Genomic DNA, 17,771 nt, shown 5'->3' with positions numbered 1-17,771 from the left:
TTTGGGGTGCCCTGGGGTCATATTTTGAAGCTTTCTTCATCGCCACGAGGGCTAGAAACTTACTTTTTCTTTAAGAATGAAGGCTGAAATCATCACATCTCCACGGGACTCCAGAAGCTGGGGCTTTAAGGAAAACAATAATTACCATGAGACTCACGACAAAATCACAAGAGTTGGCCACACTGCAGATTGTGCGTTCATTCAGATAAAAGCCCACTGTCACTCTCTAAAAGACACCACTAGAGCTACTTTGAAGCATTTACACGATGAACCCATAACACGGGGTGTGAACTGGGGGAAGGATCCGCAAAATTCAGCCCAATATTGTTGGTGTCTGGGGAACTTTGGTCCCTTACTTAATGCCACACAGGTGGGAATGGCACAAAGGAGCCCTGACTCCCTGTCTCTGCTCTACTGCCTGCCTGGATTATGGACAGAATCATATAATGAACCTCTGTTTCAGGCAGTTGCTTCCTCTGTAGGGCTTGGGATAGAGCAGGGAGGAATAGGGCTGGAAGGCTAAGCTAGCAACTTAAGGGCCTGTTTTAGTAGCAGTTTAAGGTTGGGGAGGCAGGAAAGTGGGGAAGGGGGTGTAGTGTGTGTGGCAACCTGGAAAGAAGATTCTGGAAGAGTGTGACGGTGGGTCGGTTACAGACTGGCAGTTAGTCGAGGATATCACACAGATGGACGGGCTCGGGGAGGGCACTTTTTGGAAGGGCAGGGCAGTCAGTGAGGGGGAGACAGAGTAGCAGTTAGTCAAGGATGTCACAGGGAACTGGAGGGAAAAGAAAGTTTGGGAAGACTGGGGCAGTGAGGCACCGGGGCAAGCGGGAGAGAAAGTTCTAGAAGCAGTTAATGAGGAGAGCTAGGCTGGCAGGTAGTCAGAGATATCATAGGGGTCAGGAAGAGAAGGACAAGTCTTGAGGGAGAATCAGACTGCTTGGAATCAGAATCAGTGATTCTGTAGCAAACCGATATCTGAGTGGCATTAACTTTGTTTTATCTGATACGCTATTTACAAAGGCCACTGGCTTCTAGCACTTCCCTGTGTGTATCTATGCTCACAGTAAACACTCACCAGGACATTTCACTCAGAGACTGTAGGTTTCCTGTACATTTCCTCTATCACAGGGGTCAGCAACCTTTCAGAAGTGCTGTGCCGAGTCTTCATTTATTCACTCTAATTTAAGGTTTCGCGTGCCAGTCATACATTTTAATGTTTTTAAAAGGTCTCTTTCTATAAGTCTATAATATATAACTAAACTATTGTTGTATGTAAAGCAAATAAGGTTTTTAAAATGTTTAAGAAGCTTCATTTAAAATTAAATTAAAATGCAGAGCCCCCCGGACCGGTGGCCAGGACCCGGGCAGTGTGAGTGCCACTGAAAATCAGCTCGCGTGCCGCCTTCGGCACGCGTGCCATAGGTTGCCTACCCCGCTCTATCAATTTCTATGCTTAATAAGCAGTCAGGGGTCTGATTTGTCCAGAGGGGAAGCCCAACAGTTTCTGAAGCTTCATGAGCTTTCAAAACAGTCTATATATGTACAGGCTTCTGGCAACATATTTTTCATACTGCACAGGCTTAGCACAGTACAGACACTTACATAATAGAAACTTTATTCCTATCCTTACTTCACTGCTTTGGAGTGACCTTAATTCCAGCAGGACAACACTTTTCAGTTCGAAATAACCTATAACTAAATGGATAGATAAAAGATTCTGAAATTCGTGACAAAGTCACTTATTACTGATAGCTTATTTCAGTCCTCAGACATTTTCTAGGAACACGGCTGCTGTAACACAACTCACTCGAGTTATGATTATGTTATGCCTACAGCCGATTGCTATTTGGATTGGTGACATTTGCAAGGCTGATTATCTGTGATAATTCTGCACTTGAGAACTCTCTGACATTGCTGCGAGCTGCAATGATTCTGCGAGTATTATATAGACTCTCTCTTTCCCTTATCTACTTATCCCTGTACTGTTATTTTATTACCTAAATATGAAATTAGTTTTGCTTCAGACTTCTCTAAAGTTTCCTTATTATCTGTCTTGACCTAGTATTGCATTGTGCTCCATTATCTAGTTTAAGGGGTACAATTCTGCCATGCATATTTAGCCCTATTTGTCATTCTGAAATATTTTTCTCTGAAAGTCACTGTATCTACACAGAGATCTGAGTCACTGATCTGAGAAGTCTTGGCTTTGACTGTGACACACACCTTTGTTCCTCACCCTCCTCCCCAGTTGCATTTTTGGCATATTTGACCATGTCCAAATGATGGGAAATTTTTTTGTTTCCTATTCTCAGCCACATCTAGTGCATAAGAGCATAAGAAAGGCCATACGGGGTCAGACCAAAGGTCCATCTAACCCAGCCTCCTGTCTTCTGACAGTGGCCAATGCCAAGTGCCCCAGAGGGAATGAACAGAACAGGGAATCATCAAGTGATCCATCCCCTGTTGCCCATTCTCAGCTTCTGGAAAACAGAGGTTAGGGACACCATCCCTGCCCAGCCTGGCTAATAGCCATTGATGGACCTGTCCTCCATGAAATTATCTAGTTCTTTTTTGAACCCTGTTATAGTCTTGGCCTTCACAACATCCTCTGGCAAGGAGTTCCACAGGTTGAGTGTGTGTTGTGTGAAAAAATACCCCCTTTTGTTTGTTTTAAATCTGCTGCCTATTAATTTCATTTGGTGACCCCTAGTTCTTGTGTTATGAAAACGATTAAATAACACTTCCTTATTTACTTTCTCCACACCAGTCATGATTTTATAGACCTCTATCATATCCCCCTTTAGTCGTCTCTTTTCCAAGATGAAAAGTCACAGTCTTATTAATCTCTCCTCACATGGCAGCCGTTCCATACCCCTAATCATTCTTGTTGGCCTTTTCTGAACCTTTTCCAATTCCACTGTATTTTTTTGAGAGGGGCCGACCACATCTGCATGCAGTATTCAAGATGTGGGCGTACCATGGATTTATATAGAGGCAATATGATATTTTCTGTCTTATCTATCCCTTGCTTAATGATTCCCAACATTTGGTTAGTTTTTCTGACTGCCACTGCACATTGAGTGGATGTTTTCAGAGAACTACCCACAATGACTCCAAGATCTCTTTCTTGAGTGGTAACAGGCAATTTAGACCCCATCATTTTATAAGTATAGTTGGAGACTTTTTAAAAAATTGGCATCACATTATTTATCCTCCAGTCATCTGGTACAGAAGCTGATTTAAATGATAGATTACATACCACAGTTAGCAGTTCTGCAATTTAACATTTGAGTTCCTTCAAAACTCTTGGGTGAATAACATCTCGTCCTGGTGACATGGGCGGTGGGTTTTGACTGAAATGCTACTATGTGGACTATTTCTGCTATGTCACTAAATGCTGAAATCTGCATTGCATTAGTATTGCTGGCTCTGCAAATGGCTATAGCACAGATTATCTTCAATCAGCTTCTCACAGTAGTCTGTGCATTACAGTATATTTTGTATTCAACATACAGGCCTAACTTTTATTAATTTCCCCCATCACATATTCATCAACTCGTTCATATTGTCATTCATCAAAACCATCTCTTCCATGCACAACTTCATTCTCTGCAACACACTACTACAGTCACTTAATCTGCTGCTACAACGGTGAATTTATTTAAAGGAACAACACCTAGGCAAACTTTAATAAACTGATAATATATTTTGCTAACTCTGAATGTTTGAATGGTCGGCTGTGAGGGTTAGGATTTGGAGGCCGTGCTGTATGTTGCATGAAAAGTAATTTCAGATATATATGCAGTAAGGCCTTAGGTTGATTTCTGACTTTGATTTTTGGGTGTGATCACCTTCTACACTATTAGGAGTGGAGGCATTGCTGTATATCAGGAGAAAAGGAATTTCTTCCACATTTGCAATAATTACTTGAATTCCACATATGACCTCCATGGCATGCTATTTTGGGCAGCTGTTAGATCCGCATTCCCCAAACATCACCCCCAATGGGGCTGAGGCTATGGTAATATTGATTTAATTAGGTTACATCATAAGTAAGGCTAAGATTCTGTCATGGATATTTTTAGTAATAGTCAGGGACAGGTTAAGGGGAATAATGAAAAATTCATGGAAGCCCCCTGACCTGTCCCTGACTTTTGCTAAAAATATCCATGACAAAATGGGGTGCCTGGGCAGCTGCGGGCTAACTGGGATCTCCAGGGGTGCCCTCCACCCATAGGAGCTCTGAGCTCCAGGGTTCCCCTCCATTGGCGGCTCCGAACTCCATGGGTCCCCCTGCCACCCACAGGGAACAGGAGCTCCGGGAGCCCAGCCTGCTGCCCGCAGTGGCCCAAAGCTCCAGGTGATCCCCCTGCTGCCTGCGGAGGCGGAGAGACCTGGGGATCCCGCTGCCATCTGGGGTGGCTGGGAGCAGGGCTAACGAGAGGTGGGGGGAAGCTGGTACAAATTATCGGGGCCCAGCAGTCTGGAAGGGAACCCAGGACCCGGCTTCCCCAGCTTGGTCAGCCCTGTTTAGCCGGTCCGCCCTTGCTGGGGAGTCCAAAATTTTTTTTCATCGGGGCCTGAACCTGCTCTCGGCGGCCCTGGTTGGGAGCTCCGGGGGTCCCCCCTGCTGCCCACGGAGGCAGAGAGCTCTGAGGATCCCCCTGCCACTCACAGTGGCCAGGAGCTCTGGGGTCCTCCTGCCGCCCACAGTGGCCTGAAGCTCCGGGGGTTCCCCCGTGCCACCCGCGGTGGCGGGGAGCTGCAGGGGTCCTCCTGCCGAGATTGCAGCCTTAATCATAAAGTATCAGAGGGGTAGCCGTGTTAGTCTGGTTCTGTAGAAGCAGCAAAGAATCCTGTGGCACCTTATAGACTAACAGACTGTTAGTCTATAAGGTGCCACAGGATTCTTTGCTGCTTAATCATAAAGGTGTCTCCCCAAGGTTAATAAATTGTCAGAGCAAGCTCCTGATTCATGTTCACATGCAAACATTGTGGCAAAAATGAATAGGAAATATAACTATTCCTATTCATGAGTCTTATAATAAGTAACAACCGTTGGTCATTAGATGACTGTCCTCACCATAAATCCTACCAGTCCCACAGGTTTTGTGTTCTTTGTCTTGTGTTTCACATAAGTGATAATCCCACGTTGGCATTCAAGCAAGGGACAGGCGATTACTAAGGGCTATGAAGTGACTACCATACCAGGAGAGTCTAACTGAATCGACCTGGTTTGGTACAACAGGAGGAGTTATTGACAGTGATGTAGATATTCTTAAGAGAAAGAATGAAAACCCAAGATAAACCAGTTTATGACTTAAGCATCTTTTGTATATTTACGTGTAAAGAAACCCTGGCAGGCTGATTAGCAAAACCAGCAGGGAGAGTTATGCAAGAGGAGGAAAATTAGAAGAAAATCTGACATTTGAAAACAACCACATCAACTAGAAAACAATAATGGAAGAGGATTTAAGGATTAAGGGAAACCCAGTAATAAACAAAGAGAAAACATTCAACCTTCTGTCAGCCATAAAAGCCACTGGGAAACCAACCAGCTGAGGGGTCTGAAACCTCCCTGGTGTAGAGAGTGTACAATTCCACTGCAACAAAGCACAGATCTAGACTAGTCTCACTCTTCACCCAGAGAGCCAGAAACTTCAGCTTGTGGGCGCGGAGCACAGATGCGTTATGAGGAAAGAACACAATGTAGACAGTAGCTTAGCCAACTAATGACAAAAGAAGAGGAAGGGTCGGATAGCATAACTGTGCACAATCGTATGAAAAATATAAACACCAAGGAGGGGACAAATGACTTAGGGGTATCATAACGGCGTATAACTAAGAGTAATGGGATGAAATCAATCAAAGGATAATGCAGGCTGAATATCATGAACATTTCCACTATAATTGTTGTGGTAGTAGCAGCTGAATTTGGGGGCCCTTTGTGCTAGGCCCTGTACAAATCCATTGTAAGTGGGAACTGTCTCTTACTATCTAAATACCCAAGACAGACAAACGACGGGACCGAAAACAGAGGCAGAGAGGTGGGGTGTCTTGCCAAGGGCACTCAGTAAGTCAGTGGCAGAACTCAGAACCCTGGTTTAGTGATAGAACCCAGTATAGTGCCCTAGCCACTGTACCCCACTACCTCTCCCACGGAAAAATCTATTTGAAATGCTGGCGGTCCCCTTCAGAAGACATTTATACTTCATCTTTCCTCTGAGGATCTCAAATCTCTTCATGGACTTTTAAACCAATTCTCACATCCTTGTGAGGTTAGGTAGAGTATTTCTGCACTCACCAGAGAGGTGCATTTATGACTAGAGATGTTGAAATGATTTGCCCAAGGTTGCAAACCAAGTTAATAGAAGAATCAATAAGAGAACCCAGGAGCCCTGACTTCTAGTTCTCTGCTCTGTCCACCAGAGACAGACGTGAAGACAGGGCCGCCCGGGGGGGGGGGGGAAAGGGGCAATTTGCCCCAGGCCCCGGGCCCAGCAGGGGCCCCCACGAGAGTTTTTCGGGGCCCCTGGAGCAGGGTCCTTCACTTGCTCCGGGGCCCCCGGAAAACTCTCGCGGGGCTCGGCCCAGGCCCCCAGAGCTTCTTCGCTGGCAGGGGGTCCTTCCTCTCCGGGACAGAAGGACCCCCCCCGCCGCCGAATTACCGCCGAAGCAGGACCCGCCGCCGGAGTGCAGCCGGATCTTCGGCGGTAATTCGGCGGCGGGGGGGGGGTGTGTCCTTCCATTCCGGGACCCGCCGCTGAAGTGCCCTGAAGACCCACAGTGGGGGCTGCACTTCGGCAGCGGGTCCCGCTTCGGCGGTAATTTGGCAGCGGGGGGTCCCCGCCGTGGGTCTTTGGGGCACTTTGGCGGTGGGTCCCGGAACGGAAGGACCCCCCGCCGCCGACTTACCGCCGAAGCGGGGCCCCCCGCCACCGAAGACCCCGGGCCCCCGGAATCCTCTGGGCGGCCCTGCGTGAAGAGTAAAAATATCATAGAATCATAGAATACTAGAGTTGGAAGAAACCTCAGGAGGTCATCTAGTCCAATCCCCTGCTGAAAGCAGGACCAACACCAACTAAATCATCCCAGCCAGGGCTTTGTTAAGCCTGACCTTAAAAACCTCTAAGGATGGAGATTCCACCACCTCCCTAGGTAACCCATTCCAGTGCTTCACCATCCTCCTAGTGAAAAAGTTTCTCCTAATATCCAACCTAAACCTCCCCCACTGCAACTTGAGACCATTGCTTCTTGTTCTGTCATCTGCCACCACTGAGAACAGCCGAGCTCCATCCTCTTTGGAACCCCCCTTCAGGTAGTTGAAGGCTGCTCTTAAATATTAAGTCTTCCAAGATTGCAGAGATACAGTCTATGGGAGCAACCTTGGCCTAAATTTGATAACCATTTGTGTCAGACTAGGATAAGTACCATTGACCAAAGTCTACCATAAATTGGTTGTGATGTATGAATTAGCAGTAGAAATGTAATCTCTACTATTCAGAGAAATCATTATTAGCAGCAGCTGTATCATTTCCGCAAAATGAATGGACAGGAGAAAACATTACCTAAGAAGCCATTGATGGATGTTGGTGCTGTTCTCCAGGGTGGGTGGTGCAGTGATAGCAAAAGGGGCTGTTTGAGTGGGCCCCGAATCCTGAGTGGTGGTGCAACCCTGGGCACCAGGTTGCAATATCGCTCATTGAAATTTGGCCTGGTGGCCCCTCCATCACAATGGTGGGGTGGCTGGATCCAACTTGAGTGCACTGCGACCCCACGTGCCATGTCATGTGGAGCCAGGCCTAACCCTTCAACACAGGAGTTGAGTGCTGCTGCAGGATGAATGTCGGATGGGCTCACCTGCCGGCTTGCAACAAGTCCCTCTTGCAAATATCCTTGAACCTGAGCCTTGGTGGACCTAGTGGCCTTGGAACATCCAGAGGTTCTCCATGCAGGAGCTCCTTTGGAATGCCTCCATTGTCCATCTGCTGCAAATGGCCAAGCTAGCGGAGACGTCTGTGTTCGAGAAGAGGGATGAGACTTGGCAATTTTGCTTTCTCAAAACGTGTCAGGAACCATAGGTGTTGACTCTGTGGGTGCTCCAGGGCTGTAGAAGACCAAGAATACTTTACACAATCAGCCACATTTTTGTCTATCACGTGAGATTAGAGCCATGTGAAACTACCAGTTTTTTTCCCCATATTTCTTTTTCCATGAGTACGGTTCAATGGTTGATCTCAATGGACTTAATTAGAAATTCTGATTAACTAGTATATCTGCCAGGGAAATAATTTAAGCCCAATGATGCTAAATACTAATATCAGCTTCACTTATGAAGCCTCACTCCCTCCTCCCCATAACATGCTGAGAGACCTATTACAGGTAAAAGTGATGTGTACAGCTGTGTTTTGGTGCAAAGGAGAGGTTAACATTTTGGTACTCTCACCATTGGAAATACTCTTACCTAGAGACCATTGGAAACTCTACGAGCTCTGTCCCCAATACAGTTTTTTGGAATGAACACTATTGACTGTAAGTGAGAAAACCTGGCTTAAAACGGCAATGGTATCCGAAAGAAATGGGCAGTCTTGCATTATGAAGCCTTTAACTTTGGATCAAATAGAGGTAGCCGGTTTCGCCTGCCTCATACTTAACCATCCGTAAAGACAATAGAGGTTTGTTCTCAGTCTTAGCAATTTCCTTAAGAGTCGTAAATTTTCTCTACTCCCAAATTTGTGATTGAAAAAATGAACAAACAATGGGTCCCTATCTGGCAGTTGCATGGAGGCAGGCATCAAACAGACCTCATAATTACATTATTGAGTGACAGTCAAAACGTCTAACTAGTGACTAATGGACAAACCCCAAACAATTCTAAAAGTTCCAGATGCTTATCCGGGCCTCTTTGATCAATAAATCAAGTCAGAAATATAGTGAGAACAGCTTGGCATCTTGACATTTACTTCCTGGCCATTACCAGGAAGTAGTGGAGAGGTGCATGAAAAGTTTAAAGTGAAACAGACAAAAAAATACTTAAAATACGTTTTTGGGACCTCAAAAATGGTTAGCATTTTGGATCAAGTTCTGAGTCTGTTCCTATTTGATTCAGACTAGTTTCTCCATCCTTATTTCTTACCAGTGAAGAAGGCTTGGCTATTTACAGGAAATGAATGAGGATTGTAAAACACAACTAGTTCTTTTTCAGAAATGTAATAAGTATTATACAGTTGGTCATATTAAAAACAACAACACTTTATTAACCTACAGATAAGGTTTTATACACATTTAAACTCTTAAAAACAGAAATTGCTACATTAAATTATAAAAATAAGCCACCATAGACATCTTACACCCCCAAAAATTAATTTAAACAACCAGGTTAATCAGATCTTTATATTGTATACATAGTTCAAAGAAATTCTAAGTGAATGTTTTAAAACTGTAAAAATGTAGCTTGTGCTGTCATGTTATTATATTTTTCTATGACACTTATTTTAGATGCATTCACAATTTCAATATAATGATGATTCTTGTTTATAGGAATACAAAGCATGGGCATTGCTTTTGTAAAGTATTTTATCTATCTATCTATCTATCTATCTATCTATCTATCTAAAAAATTGCCTGAGTCCTGGGCAATTACTCCTAATAACCTAACAGAACCTGCTGTAGGTGATACAAAATATCCAAAGCAAGCCCTACCTAATACGTATTTGTATGCCTGGAAACTTCACCGTTGCTATTTGGGTGCTTTAATCACATAGAGGCAAAAGCCTGAGCAGAAATGAGATCACCTTACACTATAACTGTAGTCAATGCAACGTTTGGAAGGAAATAATAGAACACAAGCCTGCATCATAATAAACTAGAGCCTAGAAATGATTGTCAGATCAACTGCTGGAGGACGTTTACAGGAAGCTTGTTTCTTTGTCTATAAGAGCAACCTGCTTCAGCAGAGCAGTCAGTGTGACAGCCTGAGCCCTTCACATGCTACTGCCATTGGAGTGGTAAACTCCGGAGGCATCTGGGTGTAGTGGGCGACATTCTGTAGCTAGCCAAGCAAACCCCCCCAAAATCAGAGTTGCTGCCTGACCCAAACCTTCATTTTTTTTTGTTTTTCCCATATCTCTAACTGCTAATGGGATCAGTTATTATTGCATTGTTGTTGAGTATTCGACCGTATCCTTTCCTGAGTAACTATGCTAATAACATTAATTATCATTTCTTTCTGTAAAAGTAGCCGGATGGCTACCTGGGCTCTTGATTAAATTGCAAAGGCAAAGAAATCTCACTAGTAGGATTAAAGGGTGAGAGCTAAAGACACAGTGGGCATTTCAACTTGTGCGGCGTCAGTCACGTGTAAAAACTGTCATCGTCACAGTTTGTTTCTACATATCGGATAGGTCTCTTCAAAACTGATATTAGTTCCAGTGTTGAAGAGCTTACAATCTAACACAACAAAAAAGTGCAAAAATTCAAACCTATTTATTTATTCTACTGTATAATTGTGTCTCTCAAGTTCTCTATGCATAAAAATCGGAGGTAGCCAAGAGATGGAAATATTGCAGAGCAGTGTGTATTTATGCAAGTAATACACATCTTGAAGCTAATAAGTCTAGTGTAGGTACCCTATACCTACAACTAGTGGGGATGCATATATATATATCTCCAGACAAAAGCTTTGTTAAAAATGAAGTTAAGTTTGAGAGTATATATCAGTAATTTAGGGTAACTAAACACAAGCATTATAAACCCAGGACATTCAAAGTTAAGATTAAACTTAAAAGAAATTCAAATATGTTAAGGTATGGAAATGCACATTTAGGTTAGCCAGACAACCTTAACTCTGCCCTATAGTGACATTTATACACGTATGTATATATATAAACACACACACACACACACACACTTTGACAAAATGTACTCATCCATCACTTAGGATAGGTAGTTTTTTTATGGGCAAGTAAAATATATTTGATATTGTTTAAATTATAATTTTGCAAGGCTGATTTTATATATATAAACACACACACACTAAGTGGCTGACTTTGTCAAAATGGTTTGATTAGTTCTTATCTATTATTCACTACATTCTCCTGGATATACTGTTGAGCAGGTGATGTGGAACAAATATGTGCTAGATCAGGGATCAGCAACCTTTGGCACACGGCTCGCCAGGGTAAGCACCCTGGTGGGCCGGGCGGGTTTGTTTACCTGGCTGCAGTTCGCTGCTCTGGGCCAATGAGGGCTGCGGGAAGCGGCGCGGGCTGAGGGATGTGCTGGCTGCCATTTCCCGCCTTCCCCATTGGCCTGGAGCGGCGAATCACGGCCAGTGGGAGCTGTGATCGGCCGAACGTGCAGACGCGGCAGGTAAACAAACTGGCCCGGCCTGCCAGGGGGCTTACCCTGGCGAGCCATGTGCCAAAGGCAAGTTAGCCCAGTGCAAATTCTGGTGTTCAGATAGTGCAGTAATAAACGTATTATCCCTTAGATGAATAGATAGAAAGTTACTAATTTGCTTCTAATTGTAGTTTAAGACCATAACTTAAAAAAATTCCATTTCCTCTCCAGAAAATATTGTTGGGTTTGTTTGATTTTTAGGTCAACAATTTGTGCTGATAGAAAAGACAGAATGTTGGTCCTTTAATTACAGCACATTTGGATTTCTAAATGCTGGTAAGAGATGCTACTGTTCTCTGACACTACCACAACCAGTTCTAGTGTAAATACAGATGCTAGACAAGCCACAACCAAGAGCAATAAAGAACTGGGAGTTGTTCTTTACAACCTTCTGAAAAGCCATCAGGTGAAGGTCGGGACAAAGAGATTTATTCTGTGACTGAAAAGGAGGTAACGTTGAGCTTGAGATTATAGTTGATCACTCTTCTTCTGTAAATAGAACATGAACAATAACATGACATGGGCCAAACAATGCCCTCAGTTACACTCATGCAATCACTGTGACATAAACAGAAGTGGTGTAGCTGACAGCAGAATATGGCTTCCTATTTCTAAACATCGGACCCTCTGCCAGTGTGAGCAGAAGGGATGAGAACCTGACAGATCTGACATGGGCTGAGCCACCCTAACTCCAGAAGAGCCAGCCATCTCCTGCAATATCCTCACCCGGCCCCTGTACGTTTGAACCTGGATTCCACTAGCCACAAAATCAATGCACGCAGCTGCTGTGACAGAGCAGGGAGCGTGAGCGGCTCTTGGATGGGGCACTGGCGCTAGCCTGCTTGAACCTTTAAAAATAAGGCCCAGGACCTAGAAATAGAATTGAAGCCAACGTGGATGTGAAATGTGTAGATATGCATTTAATTCTTGGTTGGACTCAAGCCATCCGCATACAGGGACCAAAACTACGCTCAGTGCCCGAGAGAGGGTGAGGGGCATCAGGGACCCAGTTAAATAACTTAGAGTTATTGCCAGGCCTCTCTAAATGGTGCCACCGACACAGGATGCTTAATGGATTCTAGGCCAGAGGAAGAGTGGCTGTGTTCGTACCATCTCAAACTATTTGAATTCCAATGCTACTGAAATCTGTATTTCAAAAATTCAGATAGTTTTTCAGATAACAGAACGAAAGGCAAAAAAACCACAACCAATTGATTTCATAATCAGTCTGGTTAGGTAATAATAATAGGAGACATACCAATCTCCTAGAACTGGAAAGGACCTTGAAAGGTCATCGAGTCCAGCCCCCTGCCTTCACTAGCAGGACCAATTTTTGCCCCAGATCCCTAAGTGGCCCCCTCAAGGATTGAACTCACAACCCTGGGTTTAGCAGGCCAATGCTCAAACCACTGAGCTATCCCTCCCCATTTTCATAAAGAAAATGACCCCTCCGTGGTCATCTGCATTCAGTTTCAAGAGTTACAAAGAAAAAAAATTCTTTGGATTAGCAATTTATCTGAACTAGATTAAAGGTGTAAAACTGGAGGTGGGGAAAAGCAGAAATAAGTGAAATGCATATTAAATTATCCTTTCTACTTCTCAGTATGTGCTGCCAATACAGGAACAATGAGTCAAAATTCAAGTACAGAAATGTCAGCTGGCACTACAAGGAATATGGGTAACGAATCCACACCTGTGATGAGTGCAGCAGTACCGAGCAAAGCGGATACGACAACACAGAAAGACAAGCTGCCATATACCACTCATGAGAGAGCTCATAAGAGTTTTCTCCACAACGGAAACTCTTAGAACTAGAGAGACAAACCCATCCCCAGTTACTGTGACAGAGACACCCACGGGACCAACTGTTTCCTCATTAAGTGCAGCAACTGCTGAGATGAACACATTCACAGTACCTATAACCAAGGCAGACACATAGCAAGTGAGCCAGATTCCATTGGCGTAGTCACATTTATTTGAGACGGTGCCTAAAACGGCAGGTGAAAAAGCTTTGGAAACCAGTATACCTGAAACAACGGAGGCTACAGAACACACAACTAGCTCTCCATTCCTCGCTAGCATCATCACGCTGGCAACAGTGCAGCGTAACGGAGACATATTACCTACCACCAGGAAAGAGCTGAGCCCTACTGCAGATGGGGCAAACATGACCAAAGAACAAAAGAATGTTGCCGGGGACTATTCTCAGGAGCCAAGAATATCCCCAGATACTCTGAAAAGGGCATTCATGAAGTCAACTCTGCAAAGCATAAATCTAGGACAGGGAACAAGCGAGACAACCACTTCCTCAATATCTCCAGCTGCTAGGCAGCGCCCCCTGTTGCTGATGTTATTACACATACACTGTCTGTTACTGTTACCACCTTGGAGATGCTCTCTGCTACTTCCTGGACAACAGCTGTAAACAGCAGCGAGTGTGTGGAAACCACCTCTTTACTCTCTCCGAGCACAAGTGTAGAGAAAAATGTTCAAACTCCTCATAGAAAAATACCCACCGGAGAGCTGACAGGGGGTAGCAGAAACAAACTCTGCTACATCAGGGGCACAAAGTAGGGTAGCTGTATTAATCACAGTCGTCCCATCACCAGTAGTGGTAACCATTTCACCCTCTACAAAAGAGCCAGGTCATCCAAACCCGACCTTATTCCTAGGTGGAAAGGAGGAGACTAAGGGGGGATATGATAGAGGTCTATAAAATCGTGAGTGGTGTGAAGAAAGTGAATAAGGAAAAGTTATTTACTTGTTCCCATAATATAAGAACTAGAGGCCACCAAATGAAAGTAATGAGCAGCAGGCTTAAAACAAATAAAAGGAAGTTCTTCTTCACACAGCGCACAGTCAACCTGTGGAAATCCTAGCCTGAGGAGCTTGTGAAGGCTAGGACTATAATAGGGTTTAAAAGAGAACTAGATAAATTCATAGTGGTTAAGTTCATTAATGGCTATTGGCCGGGATGGGTAAGGAATGGTGTCCCTAACCTCTGTTTGTCAGGGGGTGGAGATGGATGGCAGGAAAGGAATCACTTGATCATTACCTGTTACATTCACTCCCTCTGGGGAACCTGGCATTGGCCACTGTCAGTAGACAGGATACTGGGCTGGATGGACCTCTGGTCTGACTCAATATGGCCATTCTTATGTTCTTATATTACCAACCATCACAAGATTTTGAAGTCACATGCAGCTAAAAAGTACAAAAGAGAAAATGGCCAAGATTGTAATTACAGCCAAGGCAGAGAGCATCTCTTTGTGCTGTACCAATTCAAGGAGCGATCCGCACAGAAGAAATTATGACCAATGCAAAGTCGTCAACTCCTAATCCTGGGATAATCACTTCTGAAGGAAGCAGCACTTGGAATTTATCAGACACAGAAAATGTAGGCACAACTACAGCCGTGTTAAAAAGTGTCACCACCACAGAAAGCCTAGCTTCAGGTGTAACCAAATTTCTCGACCAGCTGAAGAAACAAAGAGGTTTTATCCATCTCCACACTATGCCCATCCCAACCATACACAAGTACAAATGAGAATGTTTCCCGTTGCCTAGTCATTTATTGACATATCTTACTTTAGATTGTATATCTTAAGGAATTTCCATAAAAGATGTTCTAAAAGCACCTAACATGGAGCTTCGATCCATGTCTATTGGCACCACCGTGGTGTGAAGAAGATTGCTCTGTATAATTACTATGCACCTGTTACCTTGATAGCATGTGCGCGCTCAGTCTTCCTTCCAAACTGTATTACAGAATAGAATTTAATTTCCTACAGCTCCCTTGTCAGGATAATCATAACATTGGTATTGCAGCCATTTACATAACATTGAATATTTTATATTTTGTTGCCACAAACTGCAAGGATCCAATATATTAATACAGAGGACAATGTCACAAGCCGGAAGATGATGTTATGAACTATACCAGGATAATTCATTAGATAAAGTGATCTCACACTTAATATTCTAAATCATGGCAACAAATTTAAGTTACTATTCTATACCAATAGCTTCAAGGTTAATTTTTCAATCGGAGTAAGCAGGGAGGAAAGTGAGGAGAAAATGAAAAATATGTTGAGAAAATTAATAATATAAGATGGATTTAACAAAATTGAAGTTTACACTGGGTACCTGGGTTTTTTGGTAGCCAAGAGAAATGGAATATATCCAGACTGTACCTATTATAAGGCTATATTTTATATTCAGGGTTCTAGCGATTACATACAAATTCATAGAATCATAGAATCATAGAATCTCAGGGTTGGAAGGGACCTCAGGAGGTCATCTAGTCCAACCCCCTGCTCAAAGCAGGACCAAACCCAACTAAATCATCCCAGCCAGGGCTTTGTCAAGCCTGACCTTAAAAACCTCTAAGGAAGGAGATTCCACTACCTCCCTAGGTAACCCATTCCAGTTCTTCACCACCCTACTAGTGAAAAAGTTTTTCCTAATATCCAGCCTAAACCTCCCCCTCTACAACTTGAGACCATTACTCCTTGTTCTGTCATCTTTTACCACTGAGAACAGTCTAGATCCATCCTCTTTGGAACCCCCTTTCAGGTAGTTGAAAGCAGCTATCAAATCCCCCCTCATTCTTCTCTTCTGCAGACTAAACAATCCCAGTTCCCTCAGCCTCTCCTCATAAGTCATGTGCTCCAGCCCCCTAATCATTTTTGTTGCCCTCCGCTGGACTCTCTCCAATTTATCCACATCCTTCTTGTAGTGTGGGGCCCAAAACTGGACACAGTACTCCAAATGAGGCCTCACCAGTGCTGAGTAGAGGGGAATGATCACATCCCTTGATCTGCTGGAAATGCCCCTACTTATACAACCCAAAATGCCATTAGCCTTCTTGGCAACAAGGGCACACTGTTGACTCATATTCAGCTTTTCATCCACCATAACCCCTAGGTCCTTTTCTACAGAACTGCTGCCCACCCATTCGGTCCCTAGTCTGTAGCAGTGCATGGGATTCTTCCGTCCTAAGTGCAGGACTCTGCACTTGTCCTTGTTGAACCTCATCATATTCCTCAAGCTTTGCTCTTCCAGGTTATATTGTTTCCAAATAACTTCAATCAAGACCTAGTTTTATACCCCAGGATTCTTGAAAAATATTTCCAACGTAAAACCTAATCCAGGTGGTGATGTGCAAATCAGCCTATGAATCTTCAGAATGTCTCACCCAATCTGTACCTTGGCACATTGCCTCCAAGCCCTGCATACAAGAGCCAGGTGCAGACAGGTGTTTAAAGCCATAACTTTGCCCAATAGTCACAGAGCTATTTTACTCTTACCTTACAGTACATTTAGGACGTTTTTCCTTATAGCAATCTGACCTTATGGTTTATCCCGAGCTAAAGTTGCACACTGAATTTATGTATTTAAAGGAAAAAACCCTACTAATTCCCTCTAGTTTTCTCACTGTTGGGAAAGATCATTAAATGTCACCAGTTTCTAGGCTAATACCTATATATCTTTGAGCAGCTTTGTTACCCAGCTAAGCGGGCCCTGATTCACCAAAGCACTTCAGCACGTTTAATTTTAAGAATATTCTGAAGTCGCATTGAAGTCAATGTACTCAACAAAGTGCCCATGGCTGTATCACAAGCATATCACTCTGCCTAATCTTTAGCCAGCCTAGCTGCATCTGGTATTACGTGGAGCTTTTTCCAGGGAGTCCATGATTGTGGGAGCAGGAAAGGTTGCTTATAGGATTGAGTGCTAAATTAAAAAAAACATATTCACTTAGGGCCAAGTTATTACTAGCCCTAGCACGGCCATGCAGGGAATGGAAGGGAATAAGGATTTCACATGCCCTTGCATACGGTAAGGTGTACCCAGATCTCAGCTCCAGGTACCAGGGGAAGCACCGGGGCTTCACCCCAGGTACTCTCTTCACTGATTCGGAAGGGATGGAAGGTGGAAGTGGGGGGGAATTAGATGGAGCCATGAGTTCACCCCTCCTAATCTGGCAACAGAGCTGGCTGGACCGGAGGCTGCTTTCCACATACCTATTTCAATTCTAATTTTGGGGTACAAAGTATTTCTTGCTTTTAAAAAAAAATCTGCTCAAATGGAATGGTTTAAAAGAGTCATATTTATTGCTATTAATTTGTATAATGGTAGCACGGAGGAGCCCCAGTCACATATCCGAGCCCCACGGTGCTGGGCTCTGTACAGAAAAATGACAAAGACCATCCCTGTCTGGAGAGGGCTAAGGCTCCGATTCAGCGAAGCCTTTCGGGACTCAGCTTCAGTGAGTTTTACGCACATGCTTAAAGTGAAACAGAAAATCCTCACAAAAGCCAATTCTTAATTTTGATACTGAGTTAAAGACAAATATGACAATTCTA

Source organism: Mauremys mutica, chromosome 24, assembly GCF_020497125.1.
Source record: "Mauremys mutica isolate MM-2020 ecotype Southern chromosome 24, ASM2049712v1, whole genome shotgun sequence".
Lineage (NCBI taxonomy): Eukaryota > Metazoa > Chordata > Testudines > Geoemydidae > Mauremys > Mauremys mutica.
This window is presented reverse-complemented; position numbering follows the sequence as displayed.